The sequence below is a fragment of the Ictidomys tridecemlineatus genome, chromosome 14 (assembly GCF_052094955.1).
Source record: "Ictidomys tridecemlineatus isolate mIctTri1 chromosome 14, mIctTri1.hap1, whole genome shotgun sequence".
Classification (NCBI taxonomy): Eukaryota; Metazoa; Chordata; class Mammalia; order Rodentia; family Sciuridae; genus Ictidomys; species Ictidomys tridecemlineatus.
Window position 1 is genome coordinate 51,576,501 of NC_135490.1, and position 14,123 is coordinate 51,590,623.

The following is a 14,123-nucleotide window of genomic DNA, read 5'->3' on the forward strand; positions in this document are numbered from 1 at the left end:
CACATCCACACACACACACACACACACACACACACACACACACTTTCTAGGAACAATTGATAGTTCTGCCATTATTACTAGTGTATCAGGGACATAGTAACATAAACAAAATATGTTAAATGTGAAACATTCAATACACACATACACACACCCCAAAAAAAAAACTTTTTCTAGGAGTAATTGGTACTTATGGCCTTATTACTAGTGTATCAGGGTTGGGGCAGGATTCAGAAAGTGCTAAAATCTCACTCAAGCGAAGAGTAGTTTACTGGATTCCCCCCTATTTCACCTATAATACAAGCTAGAGTGAACTTCATCTGTCAGCAACAGCAATTGGGAAAATATGGTGGCAGATTTTTTTTAGATAAATTGACAGCTTTGACATTTGGGTATTTTTGTGTCTTGGTTACAGCTGATGAAACACTTCTGAAAAATTTTATGGCTCCTAGATATCACCATTTTTTTGTATAATTTCTTTCATATTTCCTTTTTTTTTCTTTTTTTTTTTGTGGTGCTAGAGATTGAACCCAGGGCCTTGTGTATACAAGGCAAGCACTCTAAAAACTGAGCTACATCCTCAGCCCCTCTCTCACATTTCTATTCACTAGAGGTGATGATGGTAATTGGAAATTTTGTCCCAAATATGGTACATTTCTTAAGACCGGACTAATATCCAGTGTATCTAAATCTAGTGTCAAGGATGTAAATAATTTAAAAGTAATAGTGAGCTAGTTGGAAAATTCATCTAGGTTATTAACTACTGCTTGGGAAGTTAGTCTACTCTCCAATATATAAAAGTGAGAGAGAAATTCTTTATTAAAGTGTATATAAGAAAAAAAGAGGAGTTTTGACACAGCTTTTAGTTGACCCAGACTGGGTCAACTTAAGCAGGTGATTAGGGTTCTGCAAAGATGATAAATCCTTGAGTTATTTGGAATAATGTGATTTTATCTTGTCTTCATAAATAAAGATTGAGGTCTAATATAAATCAGGCTTGGCAAAGGAAAAACATTTCAATGAAAAGTAAATGTATGAATAAACACATTAAACAATATTTAACCAAAAGTCAACATTCAGAATATTTATGCAAATATATAATCACCAGTAATGTAAAAACAATGACAACTAAAAAAAGTGAATTAATGAAAAACAAATAAATAATGTAATGAATGAATTAATTAATGAATAGCTAACAAGTGCAAAGATGTAATGTGACTGGAATTGTCAAAGTCAGCTTGTAGCTATGAAAAAGTGTAAAGGTACATAGAAATGGTGTTTTACTACTTACTGAGACATACCCTATAAAGTATAAATTCCACTCCTAGGTGGTAAGAGTTGAACACAGAACCCATTCACCTGGCTCTCTCACTTGGGAACTGTGCAAAAAATTACTTTTTTCTTTCCCTCAAATTTTATTGCTGCTTCCAAGAACACTACCCTTTATATTCACACTATCATTGTAGACTCGGAGCATGTGAACCCCTCTACTATTCAAGTATTTCTTCTTTTTTTCATTGCTGTTTTTCTCCCTACCCCCATATCATCCACCAATACTTATTTTGTATAGCAAAATCTACATAATCAGCAATCACTAGTCTTATCTTACTATATCCATTTCCTACCTTGTGCATGACCACTTTGAGATCCCCTCCATAAAAACATCAATAGTCCAAAGTGATCAGAATAGGGGTAAAAATTGCAGAATATTAAAGGTCAGTTACACAACAAGAAAGCTATAAAAGTGTGTTTCATTTAAAGGTGAAAATAAAAAGAAAATCTTTAGACTTCATTAGTTAAAATAAAAGATCAAAAATTTATGGGTCTCAATAATTTGAATTATACTTGTGAGTCATTTATTTGGGGAAAGGGATATAAGAACATTGCTAAAGAGTTTAAAGTTCAAACTGTTTTTTTTATGAAACAAAGAATAGAAAAATTAAAAAATATATTAAAGTAATTGTGATATCATTTTCATAAAAAAATATATATATACATATTTATTCATAAATTGCTTTAACCTTATAAACAGTTATAAGTGTCAATATATTTTTCTCTGGGCTAGGTCCTATTATTCGAAGAAAACTTTGCCTTAGAATAACCCCATACAGAGGCATTTAATACAATTAACAGGCTAATAATAATAATAATAATAATAATAAGTGAGGTGGGGAGAATTTCAGGTTGTGAAGCATACCTGTAATATAAGTTACTTGAAAAGACATCACATGAGAATTTTATACATTGTCTGAAGACATATATGTATATATTATTTATAAAAAGTGTTTATGAATTCTGTAGTGAGGTTGCACAAGTCCAATACAAAGTCTTTTTTTTTCTTGAATATTTTTTTGTTGTAGATGGACACAGTATCATTAGCAGTTTGTTTATTGGCTTTTTAAAAATATTTATTTTTAGTTTTTGGCAGACACAACTTTTTGTTTGTATGTGGTGCTGAAGATTGAACCTGGCATGCAAGTGTGCTACAGCTTGAGCCACATCCCTCTCTTGGGTGGCTTTTTAATGCAGTGCTTTGTATTCAACCCAGTACCTCATGCATGCTAGGGAAGTTCTCTACCACTGATCCATAACCCTAGTCCCCAAAGTCCTTTATTTAATCTTCTTTTTTTTTGGGGGGGGGAGTGTGTGCGTGTAGTGCAGGGGATTGAATCCATGGCCTTATATCAGCAAAACAAGAACTCTACTGACTGAGCTATATTCTCAGCCCTGATCTGTAGTCAGTTAACAATGACAATGGAGCAGCCTGTCATTCAGACTTTGATTCTGTGCTCACTTGGCTCAGATTGGAGGCAGTGCCTGAAGCCTTGACCAATCAGTCACTTAGGTGAGAACTGTTCAATCCTCACGCAGCCAGTGATGAGGGGGAGGGCTTCCACAATCTTCTGTTCCCTTTGTGTCTGAAACTCGCCATTTTTTCAATCATTTTGTAGGCTTCTGTCCTGGATCTTGAGCCCAGGTGTCTGTGTTATGCAAAATCTGAAAACAAACCACAGGGAGAACGCTGAGAACCCTGAGAGTCAGAAAATGGTAAGTATGCCTTGTTATATTGAGACTGGGTAGGAAGGTGGCTTAAAGCTGACAGGAGTTGCAATGGTGGAAACTGGCAGTAATGGCTAGGGACTCCTCGTGGTCCTCTCCAGAGTTTTGTGGCCAGAGGGTCTCTCTGTGGTAGCTTAGCCTTCACCTACCTCTGACTAGTCTAGTGAGGCTTAGATCAGCAGTTGAAAACCTGGGCATTTTATTCCATAATTGTATGGTGTTTTCAGCTTCTTTCTAAAGCCCTTTGTGGGCTTCCATGTGCCATGAGTCCAGCATGTCTCCAGATTGATTAGTGAAGACTGAGATAATTACCAGGAGAGAACTACAAATCCATTTATTGTGTTTATGCATGAGAGAGGCTATTAATTTTAGGGGTTGTTACTCATGAGGGTTTGTTTGTTTGTCTAATTATTATTATTATTATTATTATTATTATTATTATTATTATTATTATTATTATTGTGTGTATGTTGCTTTCTTTTTGGTACCAGAAATTCAACCCAGAGGTGTTCATCCACAGATTCACTTTCCCACCCCTTTTTAAATATTTTTATTTAGAGACAGGGTTCCTTTGAATTTCTTAGGGCCTCACAAGTTTGATGATGCTGGCTTTTAACTCATTCTCTTCATGAGTCCTGAGATTTTTAAATGTAGTAGAAGCAGTATTTCAAATCCAAAACAAAAATCTGAAATTCAGAACTTCAGTTTAGCTCTCCATAGGTCTTAGAATAAACCCCTAGTTTTCTATCTCTCTGTTCACATATCCAAAACTAGGGTTCTCTGTTCACAGAAAATAAGTATAAAATAGGATAGTATAATGACCATGTAATGTGGATAATGGGCATCACTCAATTACACCTGGTGGCTAACCAAAAGATGTTAATGAGTACCATTAAGGCCTATTTCAAATGTAAAAGACCTTGAAGCCCACTTGTGGGAACATCTTCAAAGTCCTTTGCCCCAGGGGTGATTCCTGATTGAATTTGAAGAAAAAAGGATTGGTCATAGAAATAATGAAAGTGAACCCATATGGTAGTCATGATGCCTTTTTCAAAGCCTATTATAAATGCATTATGCTTCCTGTTCTGCCTAAAACCATCAGTAAACTTCTAAGATGGAACACAAAGATGAGTTTTTTTTTTTTTTTTCTGGTATCATTCCTCATACCACATGGTGCGCGTTCTATTTCTTCTTGCTTAAATAGATTTTTTTTCTTCATAATTTATGAGACAAGCACCTAGACAAGCCCCCAAGAAGAATAAAATTAGGTGACATTAAAAAGAATGACTCTCTCCTAAATGAGGTTTATGTGTCCCAATTAAGGATTTGTAAAAACTGTAATGGGTCATCAATTGAGGGTTTATTTATTTATTAATTTGTTTGTTTATTTATTTATGCTCAGACAATCTGGGGTTGTGGCTCAGTGATAGAGCATTCACCTAGCACTTGCAAGGCCCTGGGTTTGATCCTCAGCAACACATAAAAATATGTAAATTTAAAAAAATAAATAATCCACACAAACACTCCAAATATTTCAGGAAACTTTTATTCTGGTGTGGAAGGAAAAAATAAAAGTGGGACTAACTTGAATTTAAATTACATGCAATTTCAATCTCTGTCTCTCTGTCTCTCTGTTTCTCTGTCTCTCTCTCTCTCTCTCTCTCTCTCTCTCTCTCTCTCTCTCTCTCTCTCTCTCTGTCTGTCTGTACTGGAGATTGATCCCAGGGCCTCATGCTAGGAAGGCAAGCACTCTACAAGCTGAGCTATTTACTCAGCCACATTTTTTGGGGTGGGAGACCAGAAATTAAAGTCAGGGGCACTCTATCACTGAGCCACATCCCTACCCCTATTTTGTATTTTACTTAGAGACAGGGTTTCACTGAGTTGCTTAGTGCCTCACCACTGATGAGACTGGTTTTGAATTCATGATCCTTATGTCTCAGTCTTGTAAATAGCTGATATTACAGGAATGCACCACCATGCCTGGCCAACTTCAATCTCTTTTTTTTTTAAAGATAGAGTGTGTGTGTGTGAGAGAGAGAGAGGGAGAGAGAGAGAGAGATTATTTTAAATTTAATATTTATTTTTCAGTTTTGGGCGGACACAACATCTTTGTTTGTATGTGGTGCTGAGGATCAACCCCAGGCTGCGTGCATGCCAGGCGAGCCCACCACCACTTGAGCCACATCCCCAGCCCCAACCAACTTCAATCTTAAGGGCTGAAGTACACGCAATTTAGATCAAAGTCCATGTTAATATCTTGGTACTATATATATAAAGTTGTTGATAGACCTTATATTCCAGTGCCTCACATGTGCCAGACAAGTGAGCTCCACTGAGCCCCAGCCCCAGCCACCTGGTACATTTTTTATGGGAAATATTGGAGATTGAACTTATGAACACTTGGCTACTAAGACAAATCCCCAGGATTCTTTTTTACTTTATTTAGAGACAGGATCTCACTGTGTTTCTTAGCACCTCATTTCTGCTAAGGCTGGTTTTGAAATTTTGATAATTCTTCCTCAGCCTCTTCAGCAACTGGGATTACAGGCTTGCACTAACACACCCAGCCCCTGGTACATTTTTAATACCTGTTTTATGTAGATTTTAACCAGTAGCCTTAACTTTTTTTTCTAATATATATTTGATTTTAATCCATAACCCAGAAATCAGTGAAACAGAATCTATTTTTTATCTGCAACTCTGCTTTTGGTTATGTCAGTGTCTGAGTTAATATTCCCCATTAAAGAATTTACTATGTCTTGTGTTCTCATTCTGACCTCCCATCTGACCTAGTTCTGAGTTTTAGAATATCTGAAACAAGGTGCCCAGAGATTCCAATTTTTTTGGAGTATTTAGAAAATACCACTCTCTGAGTCTTGTCTTCTAGAGATCAGTTTGAATTTTAAGTGTGTAGCTTCTGAAGGGACTAATTGGATGCTTTGCAGCTGGAAGGCATTTTTTGATATACTTTCTATCAAAAACGTACGTTATTTGTTTCCTTTTATTAGATACTGTGAATAAAGGTACAATAAAAAATAGATGTGTGGCAATATATTTAGCAAAAGGATTCCAATGTTTTTACATATATACCCAAAGTTATTATTACTGGATTGTATGGCATTTTTTTTTTTTACCAACAATTATTATTTATTTATTTTTATTTATTTAAATACTGGAGATTAATCCCAGGTCACTTTACCGGTGTGCTACATACCCAGTCTCCAACACTTTTATTTATTTATTTATTTTTGAGAGAGGGTTTTACTGAGTTTCTTAGGACTTTGCCAAGTTCTTGAGGCTGGTCTTTAACTTGAGAATAAATCCCTAGATTCCTACCTCTTATTCTCCTAAGCCACTGGGAGTACAGACATGTACGATTTTGCACTGCTATCCCAAATTATTAGTAGTGGATTATGTGGCATTTTTATTTTGGGCTTTTAATTAACCTTAACACTTTTATAAAAATATATTTATTAAATTTATATTGTCACCAAGATTTTTACATATTTGTGTACCCTTGAATCCCTATTCATTATGAGATATTTGCTTGGTTTTGTATGGTTTGGTGCTGGATATTGAATCCAGAGTTGCATACCACTGAGATACATCCACATTCTTTTTTATGTTATATTTTGTGACAGGCTCACATTAAGTTTATTGTAGCCTTGTTATATTACTGAGGCTGTCTTTGTACTGACATTTCTTCTGTGTCATTTTCTATAGCTTCTAGAATTTTAGGCATAAGCCACCACAAATGACAATTTTAGATTTTTATAATAGCCATTCCTACAGCACTGCATAGGCTGAATAAAATCTATTTGATTAATGCATTGAATCCCTGAGGCAGTTTATGTGAAGTATCCAGTTTAGGAGTGTTATGTAAACATTAGCAAGGATTGTGGAATGTGATAGACATTATTATCTAAAGTACATATATGGGGCTAGGGATGTGGCTCAAGTAGGAGTGCACTTGCCTGGCATGCATGCAGCCGGGGTTCTATCCTCAGCACCACATATAAACAAAAATGTTGTGTCCACAGAACACTAAAAATAATAAAATTCTCTCTCTCTCTCTCAAAAAAAATAAAGTACATATATGAAGACAGAAATTGATGTGAACATACTTTATATACAGAGGTATGAAAATTGTTCTATATGTGTAATAAGAATTGTGATGCATTCCACTGTCATGTATTTAAAAAATAAAACAACAACCAAAAAATCTTTATATGTATTGCTGAGAATCAAACTCAGTGCTTTGCACATTCTAGCAAAGTAATCTACAACCGAGACACAACTTCAGCCCATGCATCCAGCTTTTTGTACTCTTTTTGTAGTAATCAGAAACAACTTTAAAAATTAAAATTGCATTTATATTACTTTTCCTAGTACGGTAATGTATTAATAACTAAACATATTCTTAGTATTTTTAAAAAAGTAATCTAATGGATGACTGTTATATTTTCCAGGGATTATTTTATCACTTCTTTAGGCCTTGGTGAAGGGTCTTTTTTTTTAGAATATAGATTTCTTCTATTATCAAATGGGTCCATGCTAACTGTGTTGAAAATAGTGATTCTAATACTTCACACAATCCACACATTTTCAAGACTATAGGGGAAAGGGAAAGACAATATTCACAACCAAGAAACCATTTCCCATGGAATCATAGTATCAGTGTCCAACCTGGAGTGTAATCTAGATCTTTTAGTGGTAAGGTTGTTTAAGAACCACAACCATAGGTTTTTTGGGATCCTCTAAAGTACACTGAATGGCTTTAAATCACTTACTCTTCTTCAAAATAAAATTTCTGCTACCTACTTAAAAAATAAAGCACTATGAATGAGAAAGGTGAATGAGACTTAAGTTATTTGGAGGTACCAAGGTTGACGTTTAATTATAGTTTATAAATAGTCAAATAAGAAGGGCCTTTGAGTTGCCTCAACTTTTCCAACACATGATGTAGAATATTTAGATGAACTGACATGAAATAATGAAAATGCATTTCAGGGAAGTGATATCACAGAAATTTTTATGGTAGAATCTTGGAAATGTGGGAAAAATATATTCATATACATATGCATTTCTATATAAAAAAATAAGTGATAAGTACATGAGTATGAGGGTAAATTCTGTGTGCCTCATGCATTGTAGGTTAAAGGTAATGATGAAGTAGTAATTGAGGAGATCCAGAATTCTATAATCCTGAAAGATATTAATAGAAATTTAGAAAAAGAAAATATATTTAAATCCCTTTAGATTTACCTCTGTTCCTCTTATGAATTTGATTCTGTCAAATGAGATCATGTGGGTATGGTTCTCTCTGAATTTGTGTTTTCTTTTATGTTTTCTTTTGTTTTTAGGATTTTGTCAGCTATGTCATGTAAAGCCCTGTCTTAAACTCACTTTGGGGACTCTTTTACATTCTGTTGTGGACTGTAGAGCAGAGTCACCTCACTCATTCTGTGCAATGAATTGACTTTTGTCAATCTTTTGTCAACAATGGTTGCATATTGCAGGATCTTTCATATCCTATAATATGGTTGTCAGACCCTGTGGGTTAAAGGGTAGTTACTTGCTATGTTTGAAAAATCATCCCTATGAAAAGGGCTTATCTATATATTTTGTTTTGGAAGCCCCATAAACACAGAAGAGAAGCATTTATGGTCACAACAAAGAAATGCCAGAAGCCATTAGATATGAGATAATACAAAAATAAATAAAATCTTCTCTTAGAGCTTTTAGAGGTAAAAAGTTTATTTCTGTTTTGTGTAAGAAAACTAAAATTTCTCTTTGGCCTGACAATATTGTGATTTTTAAACTTGCTTGTAATTTCTTCCTGTGTTTTAAATTCACCTATGCCTGGCTATCACTTACCAGATAACAACCCTCTCTAAAACCTTACTGGTGCCTCATAAATTCTGGCTCCTGCTGACCAAATAACAATTCTCTCTAAATCTCAGTGGCAACTTATAAATTCTAAGGTCTGGAGCTGAATTTATTTTCCACCTTGAAATGTTTGCCACATAGATCCTTAACCTGCCATTTGCCTTTGTATTATGATTGTCAAAATCTTGTTAGCTGTAAGTACCTTAGATACCCACCTCCTTTGTAACTTTTTGTGCTGTAAAAACATTTTCCTGAAGATCAGGGGGATGATCTCTAGCATAGAATCTTGTAAGTGGCAGTCCTGGCCAGCTTTTGTGTACACAATACAATCTTGATTTAATTTGATTTAAAATTTGAGTTGGTGGTCTTTTGTGTTTTGGTTTAACATTAACCTTTTTTTTTTTACATCACTGTAAATAAAGCCAAAGAACACAACAAAACTCCTGTAAATGAGCCAGGTGCATAAAAATAGTCATTCTTTACTGAAAACACAGTATTCATTGTAGAAATGATATAAGCTTACAAATTAAGAGATATCTCAAATATCAAGTGAGTTTAGGAGTTAGAATTTTTTTCTTTCAGAATATAGGTAGTAAAATATGACAAGAGAAAATGTGAAGCATAAATATATTAAGTAATATGCAAAAATCACCAAAATATTTATTACAAGAAATCATATCTATAGAAATGGTTCAAAAGAAGCAGTCTTTTTGTGAGGAATAAACATTTGGACAGGAATGGAAGTTTTGGTTCTCTTTTTAAGTAGTTTTACTTCTGGTGAATAATCTTTACACTATTTCTGCATTTTACTGGTTGGAATTAATTATAATTCATATATCTGCAAAAAAGGTACTGAATGCAGAAAAATATTATTGCTCATGTTTAAATCACCTCCATTATTTGATCTTTCCCTTTTTAAACCAAAAATCTGCATAAAACCATCTCTTAATATATATCTCTGTGTATATTAGCAGCAACTGAGTTATAAAATTTGCTATGATCACTTGTCTCTTCATGTACTTAAAGACTATGAATTTCCTATTTAGCACTTAGGTATAATTCTCTATGATGTTCTCTAGTCACTATGCCAAGTTTTATACAAAGCTCTTAGTATGTGCTTAATTACTCTGTGTAGCATTGTAGGATTTATGTCTTATTTGTGACACTTTGTTCCCAGAACTGTGTCCAAAGGGAAATACATACAAAATGATTATCCAAGAAAAAAATCTAATATTATATTTTCATTTATATTTATTTATATATTTATGTATACATATTTTTATTATTTAGAAACACCTTTGGTCTGAAACTACAGTGATACTAATGTATTTTAGCTTGAATTGGTTGTGAGAATCAAACTAACAAGACTTTTATCTGTGTTGGGTGGTGATTTCTGCAACCTCAGGAACCTAGTGAATAATAGCAGAAATAAATAAATAACTCTTTAGTTTGAGGCAGAACCACCAAACTAGATGATGTTTTGCTTCTGCTTTCTATTTTGAATATTAGAAACATACCTTTAAATTTACATGAAACACTTTTGGAATTCTGTTCTGTTAGTTCTTCTAAAAAAATCAATGAAACTGAAAAATAATGCAGGAAAGATAAATAATTAATTTCAAACAATTCATTTTTTTAAATAAATATTTTTTTAAATCACCAAAAATTCTGAAAAGTTAGAAAAGTTAAAAGCTTTAGAAATATCCTAAGGCAATTTCTCTTTTGCTCAGAACAGTAGACTATATCTGCAACTCATTCATCTCTAGAATTGGACTGTGTGCAAATATGAAAAAAAAAAGTGCTAAGATGCCCTAAATGGCTTATAAGTTTTAGAATCCTGAAAGGAGCTCAAATCTGCCATTTTTCTACTTTACAAAATACAAAATCTTAAATTTGAATACTTAAACAAACATTTGCAGAAGTGTAATTCAAAATGACCTAAAAAAAATGAGAAATATCATTGAAGGACTGACCCACTGAACATGAGGGACTTATAATATTGAATCCCTTATATTAAATGTCTTTTTATCATTGTCAAAATTTTCCATATTTATATTATAAATATATTAATCAAAATTTTTATGCATTTAATAACAAATATCTTAGTTCCTATTCTATTCAGTCATAAAAATTAGTAGTAATTAATATTAATAATTTAATTCTCATACTTGTTAAAGTATGAAACATATACTTTAAAAGCTATGGCTATAGCAAGTGGAAAATCCAGCCTAATTTTCTTTTAAGATTGGGAGCTATCTCATCACAAAGGCATGAAAAGTTAACTTCTGCTTCATTATAAATTACTGTGATTTGCTTGACATACCTACCAGTGCCTTGAACTCACCCATGTCTGGCTTTCCCTGATGAGATAACAACCCTCCCTGAAACTTTAGTGATGACTCATAAATTCTGGCTTACCCTGACCAAATAAAAACACAACTCGGAAACTTTAGTGGTGCATCATGAATTCTGATGGTGTGATCTAAATTTACTCCCTAAGTGCTAAACCATTTAGACCATTAACCTACCATGTGTCTTTGTATTATGCTTGTGAAAATCCTGTTATTCATGTAAGTTCTCAAGTCACCCCCCTTTTGTAACTTTTTGTGCTGTAAAACTACAGTCCTAGAGAACTGGAGTGCTGAATTCTTTTTCCATGGGTTTCAAGAGAGACTGTTATGCTTAAATGCAGGACCCCCAAAAGACCACTAGAGACCAATATCCATGTAAGCACCAAGGAGGTGTTTATTGCAAGGTAGCTCAGTCCTTCATCCACACAGAAACTGGTGGAATAGAGGCCCTGAGCCCGGGGTTTGCAGCAGTTTTATAACTCTTTGGGGAAGGCAGGAACCCCACATACATCATAGCATCTCTTAGCAAATCATCACACACCTTGGGAAAATCATAAACAACTCTAAAACATGATTAGCACATTCACTGGTGGGAACAAGTTGGGTAAGCATGATTGGTTAGTACAAATGGGGATTCATTTGAACAGATTGGCTTAGGCCATTAGGGGATTATATGGTGAACTATATGGTTTCCCAAAATTTTATCAACTACCATAAACTACTGGAAGTTTCATTTGGAATTCCAGGAATTTTTCCTGTCTCATGCTGATTGGTGGCTGCTAGGGGGTTGCTATGGATCCCCACCTAGCCTGACTGAGTCAGAGACACCAGGCAGAGCAGATCTCTCCTGTTATTTGTAGATAAACAACTCAGCAAGTTGGGTATGAGCCTAGGAGTGCTCTGTTTGTCTTTCCAAGGACAAGAGTCATGCCCCCTTTCTTGGACAGTCTTTGCTCTGAGGTAGAGGCTGGTTTCTCACCTTGTACCTTATATTTTTTAATGTATTTTTTTAGATGTAGCTGGACACAATACCTTTATTTCACTTATTTATTTTTATGTGGTACTGAGGGTTGATACCAGGATCTTGCACATGGGAGGTGAGCACTCTATTGCTGAGCCACAATCCCAGCCACTTATGTGTTGTTTTTGTTGGGCATTTTTACTTTAGGGTTTTCTTCCCAGGTCAAAGTTCAATCTGTAACCTAAAAAGAATGGAGATCAAAAAATAAAGAAAGAAATTTTGATAATTATTGTCATTATTTTATATTAATTCCTGAATAATATACAAGCATATATAACTCATAAACTGAAATGACTTTATATTTAAGTTTAAATGAAAATGTTCTGTTGGTTGGGTTAGTTCCCCAAAATGGGAAAACAACCCTGCCTTAAAATAATAGCATCCTGAGACTCTGGGGTACATTTCTCAGTTTAAAATCAACAACAACAACAACAAAAAACAAAAAAACAAAAAACAAACAAACAAACAAACAAAAAAAAACAGCACTCAACGATCTGAGATTCTAGCCCTTATTCATGCCTGGATTGGATAATATTCCCTGTCACTCAAAAAAGGGCTCACTTCTCTCAGATTCAATGTTCATGATCTGAAGCCTTTTCCAATCAAGAGCATTTTGTGGGAACTGTCCAATTGTGTGTTATCAGGAGGAGGAGGGTGGGCTTTCGCTTCTTATCTCCTGAGTCCTCCATTTTTGCCATCTGTAGTCTCACACTCCAGAGTCACAGGTTGTTCTACTGTGCAGGAACTGAGGATCCCAAGTAGCCCTACTCCTGAGAACAAGGAAATGGTGATGTGCATTGGCCTAGCAGGCTGAGGGAGGAAGACTATTGGAACCACACGACTGGCTGTGTTGAAAACAGGAGCTAGCACATTGGGACCGGGCAGTCTCTGGAGTCTGCAGGCTTAACTCCTCCACTTGGCCACTATGTCCTCAGTCCTACTGGCCAACCAGGGGGGAACATGTCAGTGGCAGAGACTCTTTGTTGCCTTCCTTATGCTCAAAGGGCATCCTCAGAATCTGCATAAAATACTATTTGGCAGGTGTGTTCCTGCAGCCCAGTGTCTTACCAGATGCTGGAGATTGACAGGTGGAATAATTTTCAAAATCAAATCTTCAAGGTCCATTTTCCTGCAGGAAAGGAGCTGCCATTTTTGGGTACCTAAATTCCTTTTGAGCTGGCTAATTTTCATTTTGACATTCTTTTATTTTTACTTTCTTCATTATTATTATTTTGTAAAAGTTAGGTGAACTCAGAGATACTGTACTACTTAGCCATATCCTTCCTTGGTAGTGGAGCCAGATTTACAGATAGGTAGTTAGTGTAGTTAGGTAAATTGGGTCTAATATCCAGTAAAATCAAGAAAAAACACCATATTGAGGATGGAGTCCAGGATAAGAGGAATTGAAAATGTCCCCAATGCCCTGAGCCCATCCCAAGGAAATTTTAATGAAGCAGCTCACAGCAAATATGGAGATGCTAATCCAAAAGCCCTTCCTGCCCAGATTACTCCTTCAGCCCACCTGTCCTCCACACTTTGGGCCTTCCCATCTATATTCCAACACTGCAAGAAACAAAACAAAGGACACCAATGTGACAGGAATGCAGGATAGCTAAAGGAAGACCTTAGCTATAAAAAAGCTAAAAAGACCTTAGTTTAAAAAAAATCCGTTTCATGGATTCTACCTCTTTTGTCCCCTTTTTCTTCTGGGGAGAAGTCTTTTCTACTGTCCTTTAATAAAGCTTCTACTTTCCGGTCTAAACTTGCCTTGGCACACTTCTCTGGTGATACCCTTCAGCACT

General features: G+C 35.0%; 1 long non-coding RNA gene across 2 annotated transcripts in view; it reads right to left on the bottom strand.

The window, feature by feature from the left end:
• Positions 1-11,710: 11,710 nt before the first annotated feature.
• Positions 11,711-14,123, bottom strand: part of LOC144370402 (uncharacterized) — a 43,983-nt gene continuing 41,570 nt past the window's right edge. For both annotated transcript variants that reach the window (XR_013430381.1, XR_013430380.1), the window contains exon 6: positions 11,711-12,502. This is a non-coding gene — a long non-coding RNA (uncharacterized LOC144370402). The remainder of the gene's footprint in view (positions 12,503-14,123) is intronic.